This window comes from Trichosurus vulpecula, chromosome 2 (genome assembly GCF_011100635.1).
Source record: "Trichosurus vulpecula isolate mTriVul1 chromosome 2, mTriVul1.pri, whole genome shotgun sequence".
NCBI classification, from domain to species: domain Eukaryota; kingdom Metazoa; phylum Chordata; class Mammalia; order Diprotodontia; family Phalangeridae; genus Trichosurus; species Trichosurus vulpecula.
In genome coordinates, this window is record NC_050574.1 from 12970351 (window position 1) to 12979409 (window position 9059).

Below are 9059 nucleotides of genomic sequence, written 5' to 3' on the forward strand. Positions count from 1 at the left end.
CACCTCTTATTTCTCATCCCTTCTAGCTCCTCTACTTCACTTCTACCTGCTACTTTGCCCTATTACCTAACCTATCCCCCCCTTATCTTCCCAGTCCCATTAATCTAAACACCTTTCTATACCCCCACTTTAACCTATTCTCTCACCCTCTCCTTTCCTTATCGACTCCCCCTCCCTATCCTCTTAGCGTTTTATTTCTTTTAGAAAGAATTTAGAAGACTTTTATATTCTTCTAGATTATACATAGTTATTGCTCCCTCTTGAACATATTCCCGATGAAAGTAGGTTTCCAGAACTACCATCCCTCCTCCCCCATCTTCCTTTTTGTCTGTTCTTCCTCTGGCACCTCATTTGAATAAGATAATTACTCTTTTTAGCTGTTCCTAAACGGTTTCACTTTTTAAAATCATACCATACTCTGGTGGGCTTCAGCCTATAGAAAGGCAAAGAGGCTGCAGTTGGAATGTCATGTGTGAGGGACAGGAAGAGACATGAAGGGGAGTAACGTGTAGTTCATGGTTCATGCGGCCAACTCAGTGGCAGCAGTCTCGGCAGTGTCTGCATCCCTATGGCTCGGGCGTTAAGGTTTGCACAGCTCTGTACAAACGTTACCTCATTCCATCCTCGCCACCACCCTGGGGGGTGGTGCTATTAGGAAATGAACGTACAACCAAAAAGGCGAATGCATATAAACCTGCAGGACCGGCCTGCCTGGCGTTCCTACAGCGAACGCATCGGACCACAGCTGGCCTACTGGGTGCACTTCCGGGCATCAGGCTTCAGGAAGGCTGTTAGACCAAGAACTCAGCGGTGGGGCCGTGGGGATGAACGGCAAGGTTTAGCCTGGACACCGGATGTTTGGAGACAACGTGGAACTGTCTACACCTGCCTCCCCAGCTGTGGTCCCTCGGGGCACAGGGGCTGGCCGGGATGCCCCGGCCCCTGAGAGGGTGGGGTTCGGGGGAGCCCTTGTGTAAGGTGGGCGGTCACTTTCTCCCTATCCCTTGCTCTCCTCCTCTGATTCCACTGGGCTATCACACACCGTCATTCTGCTGCCTGCCACCTCCCCAGCTCCTTCTTGGAGCGTTACCCTGTCTAAAGACTCAGCTCAGATGAGCGCCGCTGAGCCCTCTGGGAAATGGTGTCCGGGGAGCGCGGCGGCTCCCACTCTTGGTCGGGCGCAGTGACAGAGAAGATTCCATTTCCCGAAACACATCGGGATCGCACACTGGGCCTGCGCCTTCACGCCCTGACCTCCCCGTCAGGCTCCAAAGGGATTCGGCGAGTTTCGCGCATCGCCGTGCGCACAAGGGGAGGCCGGAAGTTTTCCCTTTCCTGCCCCGGTTCGCGCCCTGCTCTGCTGCCCAGGTGAGAGGCGGTGGCTGCCCTGCGAATTGCATCCTGTGGGTGGGCTCTCTGTGAGGGGGTGCGTGTCCACCCCGTGAGGACTTCCTGAGTCGCCGAATGTGACCTCAGGGGGCGGAGAATGTGTGTGTGCACGCAGGCACGCGCGGATGAAAACGTGCTAGAGGGCGTGTGCGCATGCTCTGATTTAGGCACTGTCGTTGTCCGTGGTCCTGACCAAGTCAAGCGCCGCGTCTGAGGTGACGTTTTGCAGAGTAGTCTCCCGGTGCCCCGGCCTCATCCAGGTGTTGATTGTGGGGTTCCCATGAGCTCATGTCTCTAAAGCCCCAGGCAAACCTGAACACTCCGTAAAGGTCAGCCGTTCCAACCCACGAGACTTCAACCATTGTTCAGATCTCTAGAATGAAACCTAGAACCAATGGTGAGCTCTGGAAGGGAGCAGGCACATTGGAAAGCCAGTCCCTTCATTTCCTAAGGAAGAATAGCTAGCCTTATCCTACAGAAAGGTTTAAGGTTTGCAGAGTGTTTTCCATATGGGATTGCATGGAGGGGAGAAAAGTATCAAAAGACTGAAAAGGTAGGAAGACACCAGTTCGGGAAGGGCAAATTTGATTATGAAGGTAATAGGGAGGCACTAGAGTTTGTTGGATGGGTGGGTGGGGGTGCTACATGGTTAGATATGTGTCTTAGGGAAATCACTTAGGTGGCCAGACCTAAGGCAGGGAGACCAACCAGAAAGTTATTGTAATAGTCAACCAGTGAGGTGATGAGGACCTGTACTAGGGTGGCAGCTATGTGAGTGAAGAGAAGGGGACATGTAGAAGAGAAATTGTGAAGGTAGAAATGACAAGATGACAACAGATTGAATATGTGGGATAAGTATGATTGAGGTGTTGAGGATGACACCAAGGTTTTGAGCTTTAGTTCTGAACTCTCTCCCCAGCACTGCCAGGAATGGGACATAACACCTATTACTTTGGGGCACCTTTTAGGGAAGCTCTGAGCTCCAAGGGGATGAGGAGTGACTTGATGGGAGGGCATGTATCCCTGAGCCTCATGGTGGGGCACTTCTTGCTTTCTATTAGTCCGGCCAACTGGAGCACAATGCAATTGGCCAGCTGGTGGTTGCTCTCCAAGGGTGGGAGGCCACATCTATGTACACTGAGGATTCCAGATACATGTAGTGCTGGCCACAACCCACATACCATGCTGTTGTTCCAACAGCTGCCCAGACTGCACTCCTGGCTCTCTGGACTTTTTATGCCACTACAGGGCCTACCTTGCCTGTACCTTTCCATTATACCCTAGGCATCCTCTCTGGCCATCTGCAGCTCCACATGGCCTCCCTCATCCTCTCCACCCTTCCAGCCACACACAGCTGCCCGATGCCCTTGGAAAACTGTGCCAGAGGACAAACTTCTGTGGACAGTGATAACTGACCTGAACTCATTCCTCAATGATAAATTTCTACCCAGATTTAACTACCCTATCCCAATGATTCTGAACCCCAAGTTGCCATTGTTTAAACCCTGTTTTCCATCCCCCACAAACTATTCCCTTATTGCCATCCTTCTCAACCAATGCCCCTCAATCTCCAACTCTAGAGCTACGTAACGCTTCCACTATGCTTTCCGGAATGCCTGTTACGCAGGAAACAAATGAACTTTCATCTTAAAACTTTTGCTTTCATCCTCCTTCCATATTCTTACACTCACAGAGACCTGGCTTCATCCTGAGGACACAGCTTCCATAGTCTCCCTTTCTAGGACACTTTCACTCATAATCCCTGACAGGGAAGTTGCTCCTTACCCCTTCCTCCCCAATGCCCTTCTAGACTTGCCTGCTGCCACTGTCACTCAGTAACCTTTTGTGGATCATTCAATCCATATTTGTCACCCAATCAAGATTTAGGGAACTATTTTCTACCAATCTCCAGAACACTCTTCTTCCTTTTTCAGTGAATTCAGTGTCTGCCTCACTCAGTTTTTTCTACTCCCTAACTCCTGCCCTCATATTTGGGGACTTCAATATACATATGTATATTCCCCCAAATACCCTAACCTTTCAATTCCTCAATTCATTCATTTCCCATGACCTATTCTTCTCCACTACCACAGGTACAAAAAATTCATACCTTTAATCTTATCATGAACCACAAATGTACCATTTCCATGTTTGTAAATTCTGAAGCTTATCAATTATAATCTTTTGTCATTCCACCTCCCTCTCTGTCTTGCCACCCCCAAACCCTATTCATCCTCACCACAACTTCCAGTGCCTCCATTCCTTAATTCTTTCCCAGACCACCCCTGCACTAACTACACTCTTTCCTTTCCTGTCTTGGCCCCTTAGTGGGCCAGTTCAATTCCACATGGTGCTCTTTTTACACAAGTTTTTTATGCTCCTTAATTGACTCACTATCTCATTTATCACAGCCTCTTTTCCAAACATTTTTATTTCTGCTCAAGCCTTCCACAGCACTTCTCCCATGCTCTCCTCTGAGAACTTTGTCTCATATTTCATGAAGAAAACTGAGGCTATTCACCAGGAGATCCTTCTCACCTCTTTGTCTTACCTAACTTAGGTGCCTTCTGCCATTATCTTCTCCTCCTCTGTCTTACATGAAGAGTTGGCCATTCTCCTTTCCGAGTTGTCAAACCCTTCCATATGCACAAATGATCCTATTCCACCCCATATTTTCCAGAAGGTTGCTCCCTCTCTCATCCCCACCTACTCACTATTCTTCACTTGCTGTCTTTCTACTGGCTGCTTCCCTACTGGCCATGTCCCCCCTACCCCCATCCTTGAAAAATCCTCCCTTAGTCCACCCATGCCTATTACCTATCATTCCATATTTCTTTTCTCGTGTAGATAAACTGCATGATAAGGCTGTGTACAATAGGTGCTTCCACTTCCTTTCATGTCATTCTCTTCATAACTCTACAGCCTTGTTTCCATCCTTATCATTCAACTCAAGCTACTCTCTCCAAATGGTCTCTAATGGTCTTTTCTCAATATTAATTCTAGCCCCTTTGACACTATCAATCACCTTGATACTTCTTGATTCTCCTCTCCCAGTTTTGGTGACACTGATCTCTCTTGGTTCTCCTACCTGTAAGTCTGTTCCTTCTCCATCTCCTTTGTAGCATCTTCCTCTGGGATAGACTTGCCAGCCATGGGGGTTCACCAACCCTTCATCCTGGATTCTCTTCTCTACTCCTGCTGTACTATTCCCCTGGGTGATATCAGCTCTCATGGTTCAGTTAGCATCTCTATGCACATGGCTCTCAGATTTTGCCTAGTTTTGACCTGTCTCTTAACCTCTAGTCTCACATTTCCAACTTGCTATTAAACATCTCAAACTGGATGTCCCATGCCTTAAATTCAACATATTCAAAACTTGACTCATTATTTTGAAAGGATGGAAAATTTTGAACTTCTTATTGGGGTCCCAGCTGTGTCTCCAGAGCAGCCCACATCTGTGTGTGCATTGTGATCTGAGGACAAACTAGACACACTGAGAAAAGCCAGCTTTGTGACTCTACAAGGACCTGAGGAGAAAGCAACCCTATGCCCAAGGGAAATTTTATGAGGAGCCCACAAAAAGACACAAAGTGGCCTTCAGCAACCAGGAATTTTGAGCTGCTCTTTTGCCACATGTGCTTTCTAAGCACGATCCCATTTTGGCCCTCTGCTCTATGCACTTTTACCAGAGTGTACTCCTGGTTATACCACCTTGGTAATTCTTAATTAAATCCAGCTGGCTAATATAGGTGACTAATCAATGGGGGGAAGCACACTGGTGGGAGCATATATGTGAAAGCACTAGAAAAAGCATAACCAACCCTTCAGGGTTTATCCCTCGAGCCTAGGGGGAGATGCAGTGGCCACCCTCTGGAGACCTGACTTGCTAATATGAATGGGAATTGGGTTAGTGGCCCCAAAGTGTGTACTAGATTGTTATTGATCGCTGTATATCTTTCCAAATCTTTTATGTTTTTGTAAGCTCTTCATTTTTGTACTCTGTTTCTAATCCTAGGATTAAAAGACCACTTCATGTTTCTATGCTCATTCCTGTGAACCACATTTCCAGAGTTTTGTCTTTCATTTAGTTCAAATTTGAGTTAAAATTGTATTCAGTAAATCAATAATGTTAAAACAAACTGTCAAACATGCAATACCATACGATAATAAAGCAGTATATCAATATGAAAAGTAACAAGTAATATATAGAACTACCAAAAAGCAACATATACAGAACCATACAAATGTAGAAAGCAACACTGAACAATATACAGGAACAATTAACATATGAAAAGGCAAACAATATCCATTAAGTCACTGCCACATGCAAATAAGCAATAACATTGTTAATAGCATAATAGATTAATAACCAATAGCATTCACAAGCAGAATGGATTTGTATACTACGAAGTACAGTGTGTCAATCATGAGAGAGGAAAATCATACAAGGCAAATTTGTTTTTAACATCTATGTCAAAATCTTCACTAGAAAGAAATAATTTTGGAACAGAAACAAATTCAAAATTAGAATCATAAAGAAAAAAACCCAGAAAAAACTTTAAGAATAAACTGAAAAAAACTGAAAATGAAAAAAAACTCAAGAAAAATTAAAAAGCATCCCCATGGTGATAATCCTTAATGATGACTCCTATGTCACAAAGAAAGATGTATTTTCAAAAAATTAAAATGTCCATCCAGATAATAGCACTTATATAGCATTATAAGGTTTGCAAAGTACTTTACAAATGTTATCTCATTTAATCCTCACAACCACCTGAGGAGGTCTGTGCTATTGTTTCCATTTTACAGATGAGAGAACTGAGGCAGAGAAAGGCTTACTATGTCTGAAGCAAAATTTAATTTAGTTCTTCCTGACTACAGGTCTAGTGCCCCATCCATTGTGTCACTTGCCCAACCTTTGGGACACCTGTAGGCATATGTGTTTTATTTTGTATTTACCCCTCGTGATACTTGGGGAGCTCTGGTTGGATAAGCAGAACAAGTCAGCTTATATACTGCTCCTCTTACACCCCCAGAAAGGCAGCTTGTCACTGTTTGTTAATTCAGGGTGTGTAGTGTCCAATTTGTCTATCTGATAGCCCTCTTTTCAAGCCACCAGACAATTTGTTCTCTTCCCAGCGTCTTTGGCTTAAGGTGCTGAGCAGTTGTTTTTTGTTTTGTTTTTGTTTTTTTTTTAATGTTGGCTTATACTCTGAATGTAGGTAGGGGAATAATATAAAATATTGCTCAAAATTTTTAAAAATTAGAAATCTATGGCTCCATCCTGACACCACATCTAGAATCTCTATTAAAACAATCTCGTGACCACAAAGTTAGTTTGTTAAACTTAGTGATAATGAAAGGAAACTATTAAGTGCTTCCAGATGGAACACTGCACCCAGCTGTCTTCCCAAACTCTTCCTTGTTGCCCTCTCCATTCTTGGATGTGGCTAGGAACTTTCTGAAGCACAGTCAATCATAGATTGTGAAGAGAAAAGAAGTGGGATGGGGTGTTTGTGAGAATGCTATCTCTGAGATATGGAACAGAAACAAGGAAAGACAAGGGAAGTACAGGGAGGGAAATCTCTGTCTGTGCCCTTAGTTCATAGCCTATGCTCTTGTTCCTGTCTTCTCACTACGGTCACTCATCCTGGGTTTGGATCAAGTCTGTAGCACTGGCCATGGCATTAGTCTTAGCTCTCCTACCCCCAGTTCTAGTCAACACAGATAGAGGCACAGTCCAGGAGACCCTAATCCCAAAGTCTCAGTCTGATCAATGGGGAGGGCTCCCCACTTCATTTCTCTTTTGTGGCAGCCCAGGAGCTTGACTTCCAAAGTCAGCTGTCACTTACAAGCATGATGGATAGGAAGCCTCTGTCCAACCCTTGTAGTTCTCTGCTCCTGGGGGGGTCTGCATTGCAGACAGGAATCCTCAAGAGCAAAGGAAAAGGAAATAGGAAATCCTACCTGTATGCCCCCATCCAGATCTTATCACTCATCAAGAATTCTGTTTGCTGTATATTTGCTTTTGTTTTATTGACTGGCATTGCTGATGTGATGTTTGCATGCTGTGTATTTTGAAATATAGACCTGTAGTCATTGAAATAGCCTGTCAAATGATGCTTTGCATTGTGCTATATCAGTTACAGATGTTGTCCTATATTTGCTGTGCATGGTACTTAAGGTAATTGCCTAGGAGATTGAGATGATCATTTTTGATCTGTTATGTAATGTTGTATGTTTATTGTTATGCTGTATTAATTATTCAGGAACGTTGCAGCTGATTTTTCAAGAGACATCAAAATTTTACAATCCCTGGGGAAGAACGTTAACACTCCCTGTGGGCTGGAGGTGATGACCTCATGGGGCAAGTGCTTTAATTCATAGCTAAGCACTGGGGTGGGGAACCTGGGGCCCCAAGGCCACATGTGGGCCCCCAGGTCCTGAAGTGTGGGCCTTTGACTGAATCCAAACTTCACAGATCTCCTTACTAAAAGGATTTGTTCTGTAAAACTAGAGCAAGGATCTAGAAGGCCACAGGCTCCCGACCCCTGGTCAGCACGTTGGAATTTGTAGCTCCTTGCCAAGAACTAAAACAGCAATGAGATTACATGGGCTGAGGTGGCTTTGAACTGCTCTAAGAGAGAAGAGGGGGAGAAGAGCATGGAGGAAATGATGCTTTTCTTTTGTTTTCTCCAGATAAAGATCAATTTCTATTTTTTATGCGATCATGCAAGGGACAGTGGTATCTGGCAGGGTTGGTCTCAAATAAAAGCTTGGCGGTTTGGAGGCCACCTGAGGGCAGACAGAGCCAGTGCTGATTTTATAGGCAGAGAATCTCACAATGGAGCCAGCAGCTTTCCTTTCCCCATAGATGGAGCCTTATTTGTAATTGCCCACATCCCAAGTGCCTGGCACAGTGTCTGGTGCACAGTATGTACTTAATAAATGTTTGTTGACTGATATGGCTGGAGGAAGTTGTACACTGTTCCAACACATCTCAGACAAGGGACCAAAGAACTACTTTACCCCATTTGCTTGATAGCAAGATGAGAGCAAAATAATGAGGCACTGGACTGTGCCATTCACACTTAGATTACTACTTTGGGGTATAATAATACCTATTGCTGTATAGATATAGATATTGGGGGATTGAGAAAAGACAAGAGAAATGGAATTAAAAGGTTTATTTTTGAATTTGGGGAACCTCTAAGCAGGATAAATCATTTTGATTTATAGGTAGTGGTGTTGTCTAGGGGAAAAAAAAACTTTTAAAAAAGTATTCCTCTGTCAAATGGGTTATATACCCTCCTCCTAAATGGCACCCTCTTCTTTCTGCCCTGTCTCTTCTCTGGACACACACACAATCTGGAATCTATTCCATTCTAGAAATGTCCAGTTTGTTAATTATTTGGTTTCTAGCTCCTGAGCTCATAGGCACGAAGAGCAAATGAACAAGACTTCACTATTCCTACAAAACCTTGAGACACTCTGATTGAAGAGCAGTCATGACACTGACCCCTCATCTCCAGCTGAACCATCTGCCCTGAAGCATGATCCCTAGGACACCAAGCACTTTGTTCCTGGCCTGGCCTAGAGATCATTGTTCTGAGGCTTCCTAGCAAGATCCCTAGCAGTGTCCTGGTCCAGCCTTACTTTGGAGGTATGAG